General features: G+C 45.6%; 1 long non-coding RNA gene across 2 annotated transcripts; it reads right to left on the bottom strand.

Moving 5' to 3' along the window:
• Nucleotides 1-29: 29 nt before the first annotated feature.
• LOC126990567 (uncharacterized) lies at nucleotides 30-19,439 on the bottom strand. 2 transcript variants are annotated; one of them, XR_007744536.1, is made up of 4 exons: nucleotides 19,340-19,439; nucleotides 3,645-3,914; nucleotides 1,106-1,219; nucleotides 31-669 (listed from the first exon to the last, which is right to left on the bottom strand). It is a non-coding gene; the product is annotated as an uncharacterized LOC126990567 (long non-coding RNA). The 2 variants fall into 2 exon arrangements; XR_007744535.1 differs by lacking the exon at nucleotides 19,340-19,439 and having other exon boundaries at nucleotides 30-669; nucleotides 3,645-4,100.
• Between the last annotated feature and the right edge of the window lie 264 nt (nucleotides 19,440-19,703).

Here is a 19,703-nt window from a genome sequence, read left to right as displayed (position 1 = left end):
TATGGAGGCCAAGGGTGTGCGGCACCCTTAAGCCTCAACACCTCTCATCAGTGTGCTTATCGTAAGACGTCACATGACCCGCAGACTGGCTTTGCTCTCAGTTCGTCTCTTCGCTGCTTGAGGCCCCTCGCATTTGTCTCCGTGGCAACGATGACGGTTTACCCTTTGTTTAATAATATTAATAACAGTTTCGGTGTGTCTACCGCTTGTGTAAAGCACTTATATTTTAAGACTAGAAGTCGAACTAACCACACCTTCAAAAACAATACCCACCTAACATCAAATTAGGCTGTAGATGCTAGAAAGCAAAACAGCCTTGAGCGAAATATTCAGGAGACGAAACCTCTCATTGCCTTCGGGACTGGACATCCGGCGTTCACGAGGTAGATACGGGTCCTCACACATTCTCCATACCGTGATCGTATTTGCCGTAAGTCCCGTAACTTATAATGGCAACTAATGAAGAGGAGGAAAGAGGGAGGAAGGGAGGGACGGAGAAAACTAGGGGCGGCCTTACCCCAGTCCTCGTCCCACGTGGCGATGTCTGCCTCCCGGTAGAAGGCCCCGTCCCTTGATGCTCCTGGGGCCGGGGGCGAGGCGCTCCTGCTGCTGCTGGTGTCGATGCATCTCGCCACGAGCACGGAAGCAAACTTCTCATCAAGTGAATACCTGTCAGGCGATAAAAAGAGCTTATATTTAGGTATATTGTCTACGCACCCTTCCAAAGGGAGACTGAAAACCGTCTCTGTGTAGGGCAACAACGTTATGCACCGTTATCGTCATTACTGCGCGTCGAGGTTATTCATATTGTTGTCACATAATTTAGAACGTAACGCTAAATCTAAGATATTTCCTGAGCCATGGACGAAAATTTGTTTTTCCTGTGAAATTACTTTAATTATTCGTATAGATAATAGTAATAGCAGGAGTAATAATAGTAATAACAATTTTCCATGATATTTTACTTTATAAAGCAAAATCATATGAATTTTCGAAAGGCTGTTGCTTATATGGTATATCAAAAGGCTAGTAGGCTTCGTGACGCCGACAAGGGCGCCACCGTACTGAAGGGGTGAAAGACCACAGAAGCCTTGGCAGCACGCACCTGGAGACACTGTAGATGGCGATGACGGCCACGAGGATGAGGAAAATAATCGCTGTCTGACGGGTGAGCATGGTGACTGTAGGGTAATGTGATAAAGGCACACTCAACGGCAAACTGCAGAAGTAGATAGATATACTTATGTAATTATGTAGAGATAGATTGATGGGTGGACGGTCCCTGCCTGACTACATGTGGGCGCGGCGTCTAGGAGGACCCGGGTGCGCGTCCCGCCCGGCGCCACAAGCTGGGATTTTTCAGTTACCGCCGAGTGGGCTAAGAGTCCCAAGACTACCCACATGTTGTCCTGAAGACCACCTGTCAACCCGGACTCTAGATTCTCTTTCTAAAAAGAGGCTTTAAGATGAGCTCCAGGAGCAGCATAAGCCAAGTAAGATGGCACCTCTATAAACATTTCCCTGCGCCATAACAGACTGGGGCCGACCATCGGGCCAAGAAAGCCTACCGGTGCTATAGACAGAACGTAAAAAACAAAAAAACAAGCAACATGACTGAGGAACACTGCAGCTAAGGCACACCGCACAACGCCACGTGGCACTGTCGTACACTCGATGTCTTATTGAAACTATATTCACTCCCTTCTGCCTCAGTCAGCGCTTTTCCGTGATCTGTCTGAGCGCAAACACTGCAGCTCCCGTCATAAAGCCAAGCCTCCCATCCTATTGATGCTTCTCATATTCTTCTGTCCATTATTCTTTACCAGACCTTCACTGTGTGAGATAGTGGCTTTATCATCTGTAATCAACGAGCTTCTGCTTCCCACTTCATCATAGACAGGGACGATAACACTATCTTGACTTTTTAATTAATGTTTCCTAGGTCGTCAATCTTCTAAATCAAATCCCACATGACAAGTCTGTTTCCTCCCTGCTAGTCTTCCTTGCTCCCGAGGCTCGAATATTATTATATTCCTTATATGTACCTCCAATAAAATTGTGCCTATCTGAATAGAAACTCTCTCTCTCTCTCTCTCTCTCTCTCTCTCTCTCTCTCTCTCTCTCTCTCTCTCTCTCTCTCTCTCTCTCTCTCTCTCTCTCTCTCTCTCTCTCTCTCTCTCTCTCTCTCTCTCTCTCTCTCTCTCTCTCTCTCTCTCTCACACACACACACACACACACACACACAGACAGTGCCACACTATCTGTTAATATCACTGTTTCCAGGTTTACGTACTACTATCTTTAAAAAAATATTGATCCCGATGTGTGTGTGTGTGTGTGTGTGTGTGTGTGTGTGTGTGTGTTTCAATCAATCAATCAGTGTGGGCATACCCCGCAAGGTGCATCGCCTCGCCCACCCTTCGATGCCAAGCCCTGAGGGTCCTCCGGGCAAGTCTCCATGCAGGTCCCCTATCTAAGTACCTCTCGGCAAGATCCATTGACTTGCCTAAAACACGAACTCTGTGGGCGTCCCCTTGGCCTCCTCCACTCGAGGTTGTCTTTTACAGAAACCACCCGACGAGCTCATGCCACATGCCTGTATGCCCGTATAACCGGAGTTGGCGTTGACGACCTATGTGGGTAATTTACGTATTTGAAATCAGTCTCACAGAGTAGTCACCGGTTTAACACAATTATTCCAGCGATATCCCATGATTCTGCGTAGACACCTATTACCAAAATCATCAATCTGCCTCTCCAAGTCACCATTTAGTGCCCGTGTCTCACAGCCACAGAGTAAGACAGGGAGCACAAGGGACTTGAAGATCCGGACCTTTGTCCTCCTGTACAGGTATCGATAGCGCCATGTACTCGTGCTGAGCGAGTCCATAAGCGAATGTGACAACAGCAGATTCACGTCTCTGTTGTCTGTTGCAGGAAAGATATCACACAGAATCACTCTTGATTGATTAGCGAGCCACACCTCTAAAGCAGTTCTTCATAAAACTCAGTAGGCGGTGGCTGAGTGGTTAGCGTGCGGGCCCCGCATTCACCGCGCCATGGATAACGTCGGTTCGAATCCCCACGATGCCACCTGGGATTTTTCAGTCACTGCCGAGTAGCCTTAGATTACCCACATGCTGTCCTGAAGACCACCCATCAACCCGGACTTTAGAAGAAACCGTCCAGTGAATCAAGAATGAGTTCCGGGGGGCAGCATGAGCCAAACATAATTGGCGGCACTATAAAATTTGCCTGCCCCATGACGGGCTTGGGCCGACCACCAATCCCCTGAAGAAAGCCTTCCGGCGCTACAGGCAGAGATGTGAAAGAAAAATTGGGGCTTAGAAAAGAACTGTAATGCATATTCGACATGATAATCTTCCAGGCAAGGCCAAGAAAAGTGCATGGAACAAAACATAGACCTTAGAGGTCTGGTGTGGCTGTTTGGACAAATATGGACTGACCCAAAAGTTCCTCAAGATTCTGAAAACTCTTCCATTCCGACATTGAGGCGGCTGAGTATATATTAGGCGGTAATGTGTTCAGTTCGTGACGAATCTAAGCTAGCTCCCCTAAGTCTAAGACATCGTTAATGCTATTCCAAGACCTTTAACATGCGGACAACAGTGCTTCAACTTTACCTTAGCTATTTGTTGTTCTTGGTGCTCTGACTCCCTGTGTGTCTGGGTCTGCCTGAACTCACACTAATGAAGAAAACGAGCGCGAGCCGAGTGTGAGTGTTAGAGGGGTGGGAGAGCTGGCGGGCGTGACGGGGAGAGGTCTTAGGGTTGGGGAGGGGGCAGGAGCAGTTGCAAGATAAGGCGAGGAGAGGAGGGGAAAGCGGAGGGGATGGTGATAGAGCTGTTCACCCTCTCTTTTAGACTGGTCGATAGATGGGTACCTGGGGAAACCTGGGGAAGGTAAGCTGTGGTAACCCGGATGTCACGCCTCCCCTCTGTCTTTACCCACCACTGGCTAAAGCCCCGTTCACACTGTGCCGACTCCTGGCCACGACAACCCAGCGACTCGGGGTATACGAGGTCTTGGGTGTGAAATCTTGATGTGGAAGGGTCGCATAAGGTCGGAAAGACTATGTGCGACCCTTTCATGTGAACATTTCACACCCAAGACCTCGTGTTCCAGAGTCGCTGGGTTGTCGTGGCCAAAGTCGGCACAGTGTGAATAAACAATGCTAATGCAGCGGAGATGAGCACCGAGGCCATGCGCAGTTATTGCGCATGCCCCCGACTTTACCTCATTCTTTCACTTTGGCTGTCCGTCGAATTGACAAGTCTGCCTCCTACGTCATCGTGAATGCTTCTGACTGCATGGAAAAAATGGACAACTTCCTCAACGACGAAACCAAGTTCGCCAAAATAGTTAGAGACCCACAAAAAGTTTGAAGAAGAAAATAAACAAATTCATCTCTCTCTCTCTCTCTCTCTCTCTCTCTCTCTCTCTCTCTCTCTCTCTCTCTCTCTCTCTCTCTCTCTCTCTCTCTCTCTCTCTGTCTCTCTCTCTCTCTCTCTCTCTCTCTCTCTCTCTCTCTCTCTCTCTCTCTCTCTCTCTCTCTCTCTCTCTCTCTCTCTCTCTTTTTGCTATAACCGAAACATTTATCGACACCACAAATATTGATTTAAGTTCCGAATACAACATAGATGGCTACAGACTCTTCAACAAAGATCGTGTAAACCGTAGAGGCGGTGGCGTCGCCCTTTATGTCAAAAGCTATTTGCAACCCACTGACAAAACACCGGGAAACAGTAACGTTGAACATTTGTGCGTGCGAATAAACATTGGAAAAGTCAATTTAAATATACCTGTCACCTACAGACCTCCCGGGCAATCACTCGATGACGACCTTGAAATGTACAGCGTCTTAAGGCAGTCATTTAATAACAACGACTCACTGATATTAGGAGACTTTAACCTCCCCCATATCGACTGGGCGACACTGTCAGGTACAGAAGGCGAGTCACATAGAATGATCGAATTTCTAGAAGAAAATTATCTGAGCCAACTCGACAAAATCATATACTCGACCTTGTTATAACGACCCAAGATAACCTAGTCAGTAATGTCACGGTAGGAGAACACCTCGGTTCTTGCGATCATAAATTAGTGCGCGTCGACATTAGAGCTCAATCATCAGTGACTGAAAATAAAGTAAAGGTGCCCAATTTCAAAAGAGCTAACTTCGTAGAAATCCGACAAAAACTAACAGAAATACAACTATCAGATGACGGCAACGTAGAAGAAGCCTGGCTAAGCTTTAAAAATCACTTACTCACAGAGCAGAACACATTCGTCCCCTTGTGCGAGAAGTGAATTAACACTAATAAAAGCCCACCGTGGTTTAATAGCGAAATTAAACAATCAGTCAATGAGAGAAAATTGTTTTGCAGGTTAAAGAAAGAATAAAGCACGCCCGAAAACATTAGACGTTATAATGATGCCAGACGACGAGTAAAAAGACTAGTAGGTCAGGCAAAGCGTAGATATGAAGAAAATATTGCAGCCAACTGTAAAAATAATCCGAAATCTTTCTTCAGTTACATAAACAACAGAAAGGCGATCAAAAGTGGTATTGGACCTTTAACAAACAGCGACGGTGCACTAGTGACTGACAGCCAACACATTGCAAACCTCTTAAACAATTACTTTTCCTCGGTGTTTAATACTAACAGTCTTCCTCTCGCTACCACCAACACCAGTACTACTGTAAATCTCGAGCATGCATTGCCTAATTTTGAAATAACAACTGATGAAGTCCTTAAAGCTCTCCAATCACTTAAAAAAACAAATAAAAGTCCCGGACCCGACAAAGTATATCCTATACTGCTTAAAGAAACAAAGAGCGAAATACTCTCCTCCCTCACTACCGTATTCAATATGTCCTTGCGACAAGGCATCGTCCCTTCGGATTGGAAAAAGGCTAACGTGACACCGATTTTTAAGAAAGGAGACAAAAAAAATACCAGGTAACTACCGACCCATTAGTCTAACTTCAATTGTAGGTAAGCTACTCGAGAGCATAATTAGAGACAAAATTGTGAGTTACCTCGAAAGCCACTCATTAATTGGGGATTCACAACATGGCTTCCGTAACAAAAGATCCTGCCTGTCAAACCTACTGACCTTTTATAACGATCTCTTCTCAGTTTATGACGTAACCAAATCAGTGGACGTAGTCTATCTTGATTTCCAGAAAGCGTTTGATAAAGTCCCACATCATAAATTACTTTATAAATTAAAGCAAATAGGCATTGACGGTCGAGTAAACCAATGGATCGCGAATTGGTTGAGCAACAGACAACAAAGAGTTGTGATTGACGGATTTAACTCAGAGTGGGCGCCGGTCACTAGTGGTGTCCCTCAGGGCTCGGTTCTTGGCCCAGTGCTCTTCATTATTTACATCAACGACGTGGATGTTGGACTCGATAATCGCATTAGTAAATTTGCAGACGACACAAAGATTGGTAACTCGGTTCTCACTGACGAAGACAGGCAAAGCCTCCAAGAGGATTTGCACAAAATTTCAGCTTGGTCGGATAAATGGGAGATGCCCTTTAACGTAGACAAGTGCCAGGTCCTTCAAGTTGGAACAAAAAATAAGAAGTTCGATTACGAAATACGCGGCGTTAAACTCACAAGCGTTCAATGCGTTAAGGACCGGGGGGTCAAAATCGCGTCAAACCTCAAATTCTCACATCACTGCATCGATGCAGCAAATAAAGCGAACAGAATGTTAGGCTTCATTAAAAGAAACTTTTTATTCAAGAATAAAAATGTAATACTTCCGTTCTACAATAATTTAGTCAGACCCCACTTGGAATATGCGGTACAGTTTTGGTCTCCCCACCATGCAAAGGACATTGCTAAATTAGAAGGTGTTCAGCGTCGGGCAACAAAAATGATTCCTTCCTTGCGCAACAAATCCTACGAAGAAAGGCTTTCCACCCTTAACAAATTCTCTCTTGAGAAACGTCGCCTCCGAGGAAAACTGATCGAATGTTTTAAAATACTTAATGGTTTCACGAATGTAGACAGAACAAAATTGTTTATGATCGATGACACTTTGCGAACGAGGAACGATGGCATAAAACTCAAATGTAGACAAGTAAATTCAGACTGCACCAAATTTTTCTTCACCAACGTTGTAGTGCGAGAATGGAATAAGCTCCCACCATCAGTGGTCCAGTGTAACACGATTGGCTCCTTTAAAAACAAGCTCGACCGTCACTTCCTTGAACTTAATATTAACTAGAGTAGAAAAGCAACGTTTTGGAGCCATCTGATTAATGTAGAATCACTTAGGTTTAAGGGCAGATCACCTAGTCTGGACCATGGGGTCTGTGTGGTCTAATTTTCTATGTAAATCTATGTAATTCTCTCCCTCCCTCTCTCTCTCTCTCTCTCTCTCTCTCTCTCTCTCTCTCTCTCTCTCTCTCTCTCTCTCTCTCTCTCTCTCTCTCTCTCTCTCTCTCTCTCTCTCTCTCTCTCTCTCTCTCTCTCTCTCTCTCACACACACACACACACACACACACACACACACACACACATTCACACACACGCACACACACATACACACACACCAGACTTAAGGACCAATGGAACGGAGACGAGCACCGAGGCCACGCGCAGCTATAGCGTATGCCCTCAACTTTACCTTACTCTTTCACTTTGGTTGTTCATCTGTTGTTAGGGTTCCCCATAATGTGACCTGCCCAACTCCATGTCGTATTAACAGTGATTACGATGTATTCTGCCTCTGTCCCGTATTGCATGATGCTCGCTGGCTGCCTCTCCCCGTTATGCCCAGCCTGTTTCTCAATAGTCGAATGTGTCAGCCAGACCGAGCCAGTCACGACGCAGGAAGGGCTTGGACAATGACGTCATAAACAGTTACTATCCATATCAGACCCTATGACATACCGTTTTTCGCAAATATCTTTCAAACGAAGACTCGGATCAGCATGGGACTTTGGCACAGATTGCTTCACACACTCCGCTAATTTTTGACGCTATTGTGCATTGACAGATGCTGTTAATTACGGCGTTTACTCTTGACTGTGATGGCAAAACCTGCGTGAGCCACTTACACATTCGAACAGGTGAGGCGTGACGTATTTGTGACGTGTATCCACCACCTACCTCCACCCCTGGCTTCCCCTACTCCCATCCCTCCCTTTCCCTCCCTCCTACCTTCCTCCTTCTCCCCGCCCTCTTTCTCCCCCATCTCTCTCTCTCTCTCTCTCTCTCTCTCTCTCTCTCTCTCTCTCTCTCTCTCTCTCTCTCTCTCTCTCTCTCTCTCTCTCTCTCTCTCTCTCTCTCTCTCTCTCTCTCTCTCTCTCTCTCTCTCTCTCTCTCTCTCTCTCTCTGCCCTCACTCCGAGAGGTCAAACCGCACGCGCTCCCACTTCCGTGACCTCTCTCGCTTGCGATTCCACCCTCGTGTGCTGTATTGCACTGTACTTTAGATCTTGCTGTGCTGTGTGCCGTGTGCTATTTCGCGTTGTGCTGCGTACTGCTTATTGTCAACCGAGTTAGCTGCCTGCAGAGGTGTGCTGTTTGCTGTGCGACCACGTGCTTCGCTGGACAGGATTAAGTGTTGCCCTTATTTTTACTAATTCTCTCTGCCTGCATCTACCCTCTCGCCGTAGCGCCCTGTAAAACATATATACACATATACACAAAACACAGTGTTACACTCTTTCCGCCACATTCTTTATATATTTCCAGATTCCACTCCTACGCCACTCCCTATGCAGGTGTGCAGAGCTACCTGACCTGACTTGACCAGAGTATTCCCCAGAGACATACTAATCCTCTTAATTCCTCACCTGCGTCTCTCTCCCTCTCGTCCCTCGCGTTTCGCTCCTCCTCTTCTCTCGCCCCCCCCCCTCTCTCGCCTCCCCTCTCCATTGCTCCCCCCCCTCTCTCTCTCTCTCATAACTACCCCCCCACTTGCCCCTCTCTGTCTCTCCTTCCTCACTCCCTATCTCGTTCCCACCCTCTCTCTCTCCCTCCCTTTCCTTCGCCCTCTCCCTCTCTCCATCCCCATCTCCCTCCTACGCCTTCCCATATCTCTCTCTCTCTCTCTCTCTCTCTCTCTCTCTCTCTCTCTCTCTCTCTCTCTCTCTCTCTCTCTCTCTCTCTCTCTCTCTCTCTCTCTCTCTCTCTCTCTCTCTCTCTCTCTCTCACACACTTATTCTCGCTTATTCACGCGCGCGTCCCTCTGCCCTACGAAAAAGAAAAAGAAAAGCAAATATAAAGATAAACACTACTCACTTGCTCTCTCCTCCTTACCAAGATGGCGCTAAAGAAATGTTCGACTTGCACAGGAAACTTCTCTGGTCATTTCTTCTCGGGACGATCGACCGTCTGCAAGATCTGCCTGATGACACAGCAGATGGAAACGAGACTCCTTCAACAGGACGAAAGGCTGACGGCTGGCGAGAAGAAGATCACCGAACTAACAAGTACTGTTGATACCTTGCAGGAGTTTATCCAGGCCAACATTGTCGCCCCTGCTGCAAATGACGCCTCATCACCCTCCTCACCTGCACTCGATGCCCAGCCACCTTCCGAAGAAGACATGTCACAGGTGACCGGTAGAGCTGACGCTGAATGCTTCACCCCCGTGAGAGGAGGAGCCAGACCCGCCCCTAGACCCATTTATCCTACTCATTGCTACAACAGATTTGCCATACTGGAGGAGGAGGACGAGGAACAGAGCACCTTCTTGGTCGGTGACTCTATGATTCGCCATCAGGTGGTTGAATTCTGTGGCAGAGTCCCCCGTCGTAGGCGTAACTACTGTTATCCTGGAGCTGGTGTTGACGACATCACAGCTGCCCTGGACGAGGTCACCGCTGTGGCCTCTAATGACTCACTCTTTGTTCTCCACACAGGTACAAACGACGTCACCACGACCCGGTCCGAGGAACTGCTGGACAAGTACCGTAGGCTCATCCAGCAGTATAAGTCTAAATCCCCTAATATTTTGATTTCAGGAATTCTACCACGGACATGGGATGAGGGCGACTTCTACAGTAAGGCCTTCAGCCTCAACAACCGCCTGCAGACTCTCTGCGGAGAGCTTGACGTCGAGTTCTTTAACGCCTGGAACGATTTCTACGGCCAGAGTAAACTTTTCCAAAGGGACGGCATACACCTGTCCCCCATCGGGGCAGCCAGATTCGGAAGGCTCCTCAACAACGCCGTACGTAACTCCCGAACAACAAAACACGACTCTCAGCCACGTCCTTCCATCCCGCCCGTGTAAATAGACACCATACACCGCAACAGACTCGTAACATTGAACCCTCCAGTACCACCACCTCTATTACCAAGCTTCAAGATAACCTAAGAGTCCTTAGTTTCAATGCGCGTAGCCTAAGAAACAAGTTTGATGAACTGCGATGTCTTGCTCTGACAGAAAACTTTGACGTAATTGCTATAACCGAAACATTTATCGGCACCACTAATATTGATTTAAGTTCCGAATACAACATAGATGGCTACAGATTCTTCAACAATGATCGTGTAAACCGTAGAGGGGGTGGTGTCGCCCTTTTTGTCAAAAGCTACTTGCAACCCACTGACAAAACACCAAGATACAGTAACGTTGAACATTTGTGCGTGCGAGTAAACACTACAAAAGTCAATTTAAATATATCTGTCACTTACAGGCCTCCGGGGCAATCACTCGATGCCGATCTTGAAATGTACAGCGTCTTAAGGCAGTCACTTAATAACAGCGACTCACTGATACTAGGAGACTTTAACCTACCCAAATCGACTGGGCGACACTGTCGGGTACAGAAGGTGAGTCCCAGAATGATCGAATTTCTAGAGGAAAATTATCTAAGCCAAATGGTTTCTGAACCAACTCGACAAAATAACATACTTGACCTTGTTATAGCGACCCAAGATAACCTAGTCAGTAATGTCAGGGTAGGAGAACACCTCGGTTCCTGCGATCATAAACTAGTGCGCGTTGACATTAGAGCTCAAACATCGGTGACTGAAAATAAAGTAAAGGTGCCCAATTTCAAAAGAGCCAACTTCGCAGAAATCCGACGAAAACTAATAGATATGCAACTATCAGATGACGGCAATGTAGAGGACGCCTGGCTAAGCTTTAAAAATCACTGACTCACTCAGCAGGACACATTTGTCCCCTTGTGCGAGAAGCGAATTAACACTAATAAAAGTCCACCTTGGTTTAATGGCGAAATTAAACACTCAGTCAAGGAGAAAAAAACTGTCTTACAGGTTAAAGAAAGAGCAAAGCACGCCCGAAAACATTAGACTTTACAATGATGCCAGGCGACGAGTAAACAGATTAGTGCGTCAGGCAAAGCGTAGATATGAAGAAAATATTGCAGCCAACTGTAAAAATAATCCGAAATCCTTCTTCAGTTACATAAACAACTGAAAGGCGATCAGAAGTGGAATTGGACCTTAAACAAACAGCGACGGTGCACTAGTGACTGACAGCCAACCTATTAAACAATTACTTTTCCTCGGTGTTTAATAATAACAGTCCTCCCGCCACCACCACCAACACCAGTACTAATGTAAATCCCGAGCATGCATTGTCTAACTTTGAAATAAAACCCGATGAAGTCCTTAAAGCCCTCAAATCACTTAAAACAAATAAAAGTCCTGGACCTGACAAAGTATATCCAACTCTGCTGAAAGAAACAAAGAGCGAAATACTCTCCTCCCTCACAACCGTATTCAATATGTCCTTGCGACAAGGCATCGTCCCTTCAGATTGGAAAAAGGCTAACGTGACACCGATTTTTAAGAAAGGAGACAAAAAAGTACCAGGTAATTACAGGCCCATTAGTCTAACTTCGGTTGTAGGTAAGCTACTTGAGGGCATAATTAGAGACAAAATTGTGAGTTACCTTGAAAGCCACTCATTGATTGGGGACTCACAACATGGCTTCCGAAACAAAAGATCCTGCCTATCAAACCTATTAACCTTTTATAACGACCTCTTCACTGTTTATGACGTAACCAAATCACTGGACGTAGTCTATCTTGATTTCAGAAAGCGTTTGATAAAGTCCCGCATCATAAATTACTTTACAAATTAAAGCAAATAGGTATTGACGGTCAAGTAAACCAATGGATCGCGAATTGGTTGAGCAACAGACAACAAAGAGTAGTGATTGACGGATTTAACTCAGAGTGGGCGCCTGTCACTAGTGGCGTCCCTCAGGGCTCGGTTCTTGGCCCAGTGCTCTTCATTATTTACATCAACGACGTGGATGTTGGACTCAATAACCGCATTAGTAAATTTGCAGACGACACAAAGATTGGTAACTCGGTTCTGACTGACGAAGACAGGCAAAGCCTCCAAGAGGATTTGCACAAAATTTCAGCTTGGACGGATAGATGGGAGATGCCCTTTAACGTAGACAAGTGCCAGGTCCTTCAAGTTGGAACGAGGAATAAGAAGTTCGAATACGAAATGCGCGGCGTTAAACTCAAAAGCGTTCAATGCGTCAAGGACTTGGGTGTCAAAATCGCGTCAAACCTCAAATTCTCACAGCAATGCATCGATGCAGCAAATAAAGCGAACAGAACGTTGGGCTTCATTAAAAGAAACTTTGTATTCAAGAATAAAGATGTAATACTCCCGCTCTACAACAGTTTAGTCAGACCCCACTTGGAATATGCGGTACAGTTTTGGTCTCCCCACCATGCAAAGGATATTGCTAAATTAGAAGGTGTTCAGCGTCGGGCAACGAAAATGATCCCTTCCTTGCGCAACAAATCCTACGAAGAAAGGCTTTCTACCCTTAACATGTTCTCTCTTGAGAAACGTCGCCTCCGAGGAAAACTGATCGAATGTTTTAAAATACTTAATGGTTTCACGAATGTAGACAGATCAACATTGTTTATGATCGATGACACTTTGCGCACGAGGAACAATGGCGTAAAACTCAGATGTAGACAAGTAAATTCAGACTGCACCAAATTTTTCTTCACCAACGTTGTAGTGCGAGAATGGAATAAGCTTCCACCATCAGTGGTCCAGTGTAACACGATTGACTCCTTCAAAAATAAGCTCGACCGTCACTTCCTTCAACTTAATATCAACTAGAGTAGAAATGCAACGTTTTGGAGTCTTCTGATTAATGTAAAATCACTTAGGTTTAAGGACAGACCACCAAGACTGGACCATGGGGTCTGTGTGGTCTGATTTTCTATGTAAATCTATGTAAATCTCTCTCTCTCTCTCTCTCTCTCTCTCTCTCTCTCTCTCTCTCTCTCTCTCTCTCTCTCTCTCTCTCTCTCTCTCTCTCTCTCTCTCTCTCTCTCTCTCTCTCTCTCGAGCACACTTCTATTGTTACCGGCATCTTTCCTACACAGTGGAAAAACACTGTAGTTACCCCCCTCTATAAAGCTGGCGACGTGAGTAATGCCGGTAATTATCGCCCAATATCCTTATTACCTATCTTCTCTAAAGTTATAGAAAAAATAGTTGCAAACCAATTAACTAAATACCTTGAAAATAACAAACACTTGTCCGACACTCAGCATGGCTTTCGCCCCCACCTCTCAACCAGCACTGCACTCACGGCCATCACCGATAAACTATACGACAATACGGACACCAAACAATCATCGCTGCTTACACTTTGTGACCTATCAAAAGCATTTGATAGTGTTAGCCATAAGATTCTCCTCCACAAACTCTCAAATGTTAAAGTAGACACATTTTTGGTTCAAAGACTACTTATCGAACAGAACACAGACAGTACGCCTACAAAACCATTTATCCACAAAGGCAAACCTACAATATGACGTTCCACAAGGTTCCATTTTAGGGCCTATATTATTTACACTCTATGTAAACGACATGCATGAAAACTTCGACGACTGCACACTGATACAATATGCAGACGACACACAATTTCTCCATAGTGGGCCACTGAAGGATATAAATCTACTAGTGAAAAAAGTTGAAACCACCCTAAGCAAAGCCATGGTGTACTTTAATAAAAATGGTCTAATGTTAAACACCCAGAAAACCCAATGTATATTTATAGGAAGCAGACAACTAATATCAAGAATACCTGATAACACAACCATTCTCTTCCATGAGAGTAAGATCGAACCCTCAAACAATGTAAAGAATTTAGGATTGTATGTAGACCAATATTTAGTGTTTGATCACCATATAACCGAAATCAGTAAGAAAATCCTAGGAACACTTATGTATGCAAATAGAATAAAACAATGTTTTGATAAACCCACAAGGCAGCTTATGGTACAGTCACTAGTATTAAGTATACTAAACTATTGTGATACTATATGGGGGACAACTAACAATACGCTGCTAACTAAAGTGCAGAAACTACAAAACTTCGCTGCCAAAATCGTAGAAGGGAAGGCCCAGAAATATGATCATGTAACTCCGATAATTAAGGAACTCAATTGGCTCAATGTTTCACAACAAATAACTTTTGACACAACAGTGAATATATATAAACATCTACACGGTCAATACCCTGAATGTCTAATGCCTCTCCCCTCTGTAAACAGCATCACCAACAGCACAACACGCCAGCAGGGTAATCTGTATGTACCAAGAACACACACAGACACAGGAGCCAGACAACTTTCTGTACACGGGCCTAAACTTTGGAACTCCCTGCCAACACATATCAGCACTGCCCACACCTTGCATGAATTCAAATATATTCTGAAAGAGTTCTTACTTAATCGAAACTGAAACAACTCATGAATAACTAATTATCTCATTGCAATAACCTATGTACGTTTTATGTATTTGGATGTAAGAATAGCCACTTCTGATGGAAACAAACTTATTATTATTACTATTATTATTACTCTCTCTCTCTCTCTCTCTCTCTCTCTCTCTCTCTCTCTCTCTCTCTCTCTCTCTCTCTCTCTCTCTCTCTCTCTACCTGCATACGTAAAGGAGCACACGTGCTTAAATAATGTAATTTATTCACTCTTGCTTACCCTCTGCATAAGAAATATAGTCACAAATTCTTCAGATCTCTCTCTCTCTCTCTCTCTCTCTCTCTCTCTCTCTCTCTCTCTCTCTCTCTCTCTCTCTCTCTCTCTCTCTCTCTCTCTCTCTCTCTCTCTCTCTCTCTCTCTCTCTCTCTCTCTCTCTCTCTCTCTCTCACACACACACACACACACACACACACACACACACACACCAGGCTTAAGGACCAATGCAACGGAGACGAGCACCGAGGCCACGCGCAGCTATTGCGTATCCCTCAACTTTACCTTACTCTTTCACTTTAGTTGTTCATCTGTTGTTAGGGTTCCGCATAATGTGACCTGCCCAAGTCCATGTCGTATTAACAGTGATTATGATGTATTCTGCCTCTGTCCCGTATTGCATGATGCTCGCTGGCTGCCTCTCCCCGTTATGCCCAGCCTGTTTCTCCTCACTCCTCTTTGTGTTATTTTTGGCTGTCTCTAAGTATCCTGCGAGGTCTCAAGTTTCTGAATCGTTCATTAGGACCGGCAGGACTCATTGACTGTACCAGGATCCATACACCCTGGGCTGTACAGTCTTCTCTTCGAGGATGGCGGCAAGCTGCTGCTCATGGCCTTACTCAAGGCCAAGAGAATATACCAGGTCTTCTCAACCTCGTACCAGAATTCTTCTCTTCTGCGCAGTGACGTCACCTGCAGCCACTCAGTCCCACCCAGTGATGCCAGATATGGGGATAGGTCCCTAGATTTGGGGAATTCGGGGCACTGATGGGGACATAGGGACAATCACTCTCGATTTGGGGACTTTTGATGCTTCTTGAAAAATATGTATTTTATCGCTTAAAATAATATGATTAATATGAATTCTAAAAGAAAACATGAGGTTAAACCGACGGCAAGGAAGAAGTAAATTTATGAGGACACGGACTGAACACGAATGAGCCAGAGCTAAAAAAGAATGTGGTCTCCATTGGTCCACTGCTTGTGTATTTCCTGGAATTATAGGTCCTGACAAAATGAATGACCTAGACAGAGAATGGAGAGTACTAAGAAACACCGATCATGCTGATTCAGAAATCAATGATGTTGAAGGCTTCTGGGAAACAGAGAAATAAAGTGGTGATGAAACCCCCATGTTTCCAAATTTGTCAAGTTTTGTTTCTGGGCTATTATATATTGTGTCTTCCTCATTCTAGTGTCACAGCAGAAAGAATATTTTCATATGTAAACAATTTGAAAACAAAATAAAGAAACAAACTCTCAACCAGAACTCTAATTGGACTTCTGCATTCAAAGCGGTACGTATTTGAAAGGCCGGGAATGTTCTAATTTTGCTGTAAATGATAAACTAGTCAGCGTGATGACTTAAGAAGTTCAGATATCTACAAATACAATGGAAATGATGATTAGAGTGATGATATAATCTAGTATGCAAATGTGTTATTCTATTCTTTCTTTCTGGCTTAGTATAGTTTGTGCAGAATATTAGTTGGATCTTTTAAGCTCCCCAAGAAGCTAGGAGCATTAATATTTTCATTAATTTTTGTACCATATTTCAAAGCAATTTAAGGAGATATATCATCCCCATCAGCCTAAAGTATAAAATTTTATTAAATGTATTTTTATTATAAATGCTCATAAGGCTGTATCCTATTACTGCCTCTTTTTCAGTCCTTGTGATGATTATAATAGAAAAGTAAATTATATGCTACTTCATGTGTATTGTAATATATTGTGTAAAACAAAGTATGAATTATTTGTACATTAAAATCAACATGGCAATTTCATTTTACATGTGGAGTAGCTATGTATCGTATATTTCAGCATTTTTTATAAAAAGTATGGAAATATATGAAATGGGGATTTGGGGGGATTTTTCCCCGAATATTTAGAGATTTTGAGATCAGACTGTCTGGCAACACTGGTCCCACCCCACCAGTCTTCGCCTGACCACTGGTGCATATGCATCTCATTTGCTCCATTTTCTTTTATTTCGATGGGTGACTTTAACATTTAGGATTAAGGAACAGAAGCAGTCACACAAAAGAACTCCTCCGGAGAACAGATGAGCAAGACTGGCAGCAGGCCTCCGTCAACGCCCGATGGAGGGCCGCTGGTTTGACGTACGAAAGACCTGCGGAGGGCCGCTCTGTTTTTGTTTGCTGGGCAGGTTCTCGGTTCCTGGTCGATCTCTTGGCACAACCCCACCATTGTCCCTTGTTTTCTTTTCTTTGGGCTGAAGGAGACATTGGCCACGACAACAGGCACTTCCCCTGCAGCACTGTCTACAATCACCCCGTTTGCTACCGGGCATCGACTTCAACTCTCTACCACACCCAGCTGGCTGTGGGGGGCCCCCGTGATTTGACAGGGTAACAGGATGTCTGACCTCGGAGGAATAATGGTGGTGCGCTTGACCATCACTGGCAGGCCCTCCTTGTTCACAGTCGTCAGTGGCGCCCTCCTTCCTCCCACAGTCAGCTGCTTAGCGCGGAAGTCCAGCTCGCACCTGTGGGAGACGAGATAATCCATACCTAGGATGCAGGGGTCGTCCATATCAACCACGTAGACAGAGAAGAACTCTTCCTTTACTCCGAGTTCAAACTTCACGTCCACTGGGTCTCTGAGTTCTGCCTATTGTCCAGTGACTCCGCACAGTCAATGCGACGTCTTAGGAAGCCGACGATGACTCACCACGTCAGTTGGCACCAGTGTGCGTTCCGAGCCTGTGTCAACGACCACAAGCCACAACACTCCGTCAACCTTCCCCTCCACTTGGCAGCTCGTCATGGTGGTTCTCCTGCACATTGATATCTCCGGTGAATGTACAGGACAGACTGGCCGTTGCCCCCGTGAACCAATCCTCCTTAGTTTCCCTCGCCCGAGTGGTGGTTCTTCGGGGGCACATTTTTCCGACACTCATTCTTTCAGTGCCCCTTTTCTCCACAGGTCCAGCACTTGGGTTCTTCCCTGGGCTTCTTCCTAGAGCCACCTTCATATTCCTTCTTCCTCGTATAGCATTCGTTCTCCTTGTGCCCAACCTTCTCGCAGTACCAGCACGTTCCTTGGAACCTGTCTGTATTGCTGACAGCGCCCTTTCGTGCCCTAAAACCAGAAGTTGAGTTGTCCATGAAGCTTGACAAGCTAGACCTAACAAGGGACTCAAACTCCATGGCACGTGCCAGAGCTTCCTGCATTGATGTTGGCTTAGCTTGCTTCACTTGTACGTATCTTCAGCTGAGGGCTGTCCAGGGCATCGATGAATTGATCACGCAGTAAAACCGTCAGTAGGTCAGGGCTGGCACCTGGGTATGCCTTGTGCGCCATGCTCTCAAGGTCCTGAGCGAGTTCCTGAAGAGACTCGCCGCGCCTCCTGTTGCGGGTTCTGAATCTAACCCTGAAGAGCTCATTCTGGTGCTTGGTCCCATATCGTTGCTCCAGCGCCTGTGCCAGCCCGCTGTAGCTGCCCTTTGTCGCATTGTCGAGTTGAACAAGAACCTCCAGCGCCGCCCCTTTCAGGCTAGTGGCCAGCTGAACCGCGCACTCTTGGTCATCCCATCCATTCCGAGCTGCCAACAGCTCAAACTGAGCGCGGTAAGCCTCCCAGGAGACCTTGCTATCAAACTCCTGAGGCTTCTTTCTAACAGGCGACCCCATCAGACTCATGGGGCTGGCGGAACTTCTCGCGGGGGTAAACTCAGACGAAACAGGGCTGGAATTGCGTAGGAGAAGCATCTTGGGTACAACTAGCCCCAGCTTGCACTGGCTGTCCGTTTCCAGCCAAGCAGTCCTCAAGGGCCTTCACTCTGTCACTTACGTCACAAACTGCCTGTTCTGTACGGTTCACCTTTCCCAGCACTTCTAATATTTCTTTGTGTGTCGTCTCCCGTACCACCTCCATCCCATGTTGAAGATTTGTGTGTTTTCTCCACTTGTATCAGGCGTTGTTCCAACTTCGTGGTCACATCAGTCATTTCTCTTCGCACTGACTCACTTCCATCTTGTACTACTTGTAGCTGTTGCTGCAATCTCATGAAACTATCTTTTAGCTGTTCTTTGAGTCCTTGGAGTGTTCCTTCTTGTTGTTGCTGTGCTCTTTCTTGTTATTCTTTGAGTTCTTGGTGTGCTCTTTCTTGTTTCTCCCACTGTAGTCTCAAGGCTTTCAAGAGTTCAATCAACACGTCGTCCCTCTGGGCAGCTTGGGAACGAGTCTCCATGGCGAAAAACACAAATGCCTACACTCCTGATGCTAAATGTTATGCCGGACGTGTTACTTGGGTTCCGGTTCGCCGTCAGGAGACTCCGTGGGAGGGAAATATGTAAAACACCTTGCACAGCTTCTGTAGTTTAATATTCCTCCTTAGTACAATTCACTCCGATTCTTCACTGACTAATAGCTAACTATGACTTACTATGACTGTGACTGACTCCTCTCGGCCTCTTTTATATATGTGGTGCCCCGCGGGCCGCGACACCACTCGCTCCGCTAGCTGCAGTGTCATCATCATCCCCAGCAATATTTTCCGATGACGACAGCGGTATCGACCGCTAAAGCACAACACGGACTCCGAAATATAGACATACGAAACCACAGGGTGTTCACATATGCACCGCTTGCCAACACATGCCTGTCCCCAAACGCATTGTTTACTTACCAACCTATACACAATTGCCCATAAACGCACCTGCTTA

The sequence above is a fragment of the Eriocheir sinensis genome, unplaced genomic scaffold (assembly GCF_024679095.1).
Source record: "Eriocheir sinensis breed Jianghai 21 unplaced genomic scaffold, ASM2467909v1 Scaffold1752, whole genome shotgun sequence".
Classification (NCBI taxonomy): domain Eukaryota; kingdom Metazoa; phylum Arthropoda; class Malacostraca; order Decapoda; family Varunidae; genus Eriocheir; species Eriocheir sinensis.
This window is presented reverse-complemented; position numbering and strand designations above follow the sequence as displayed.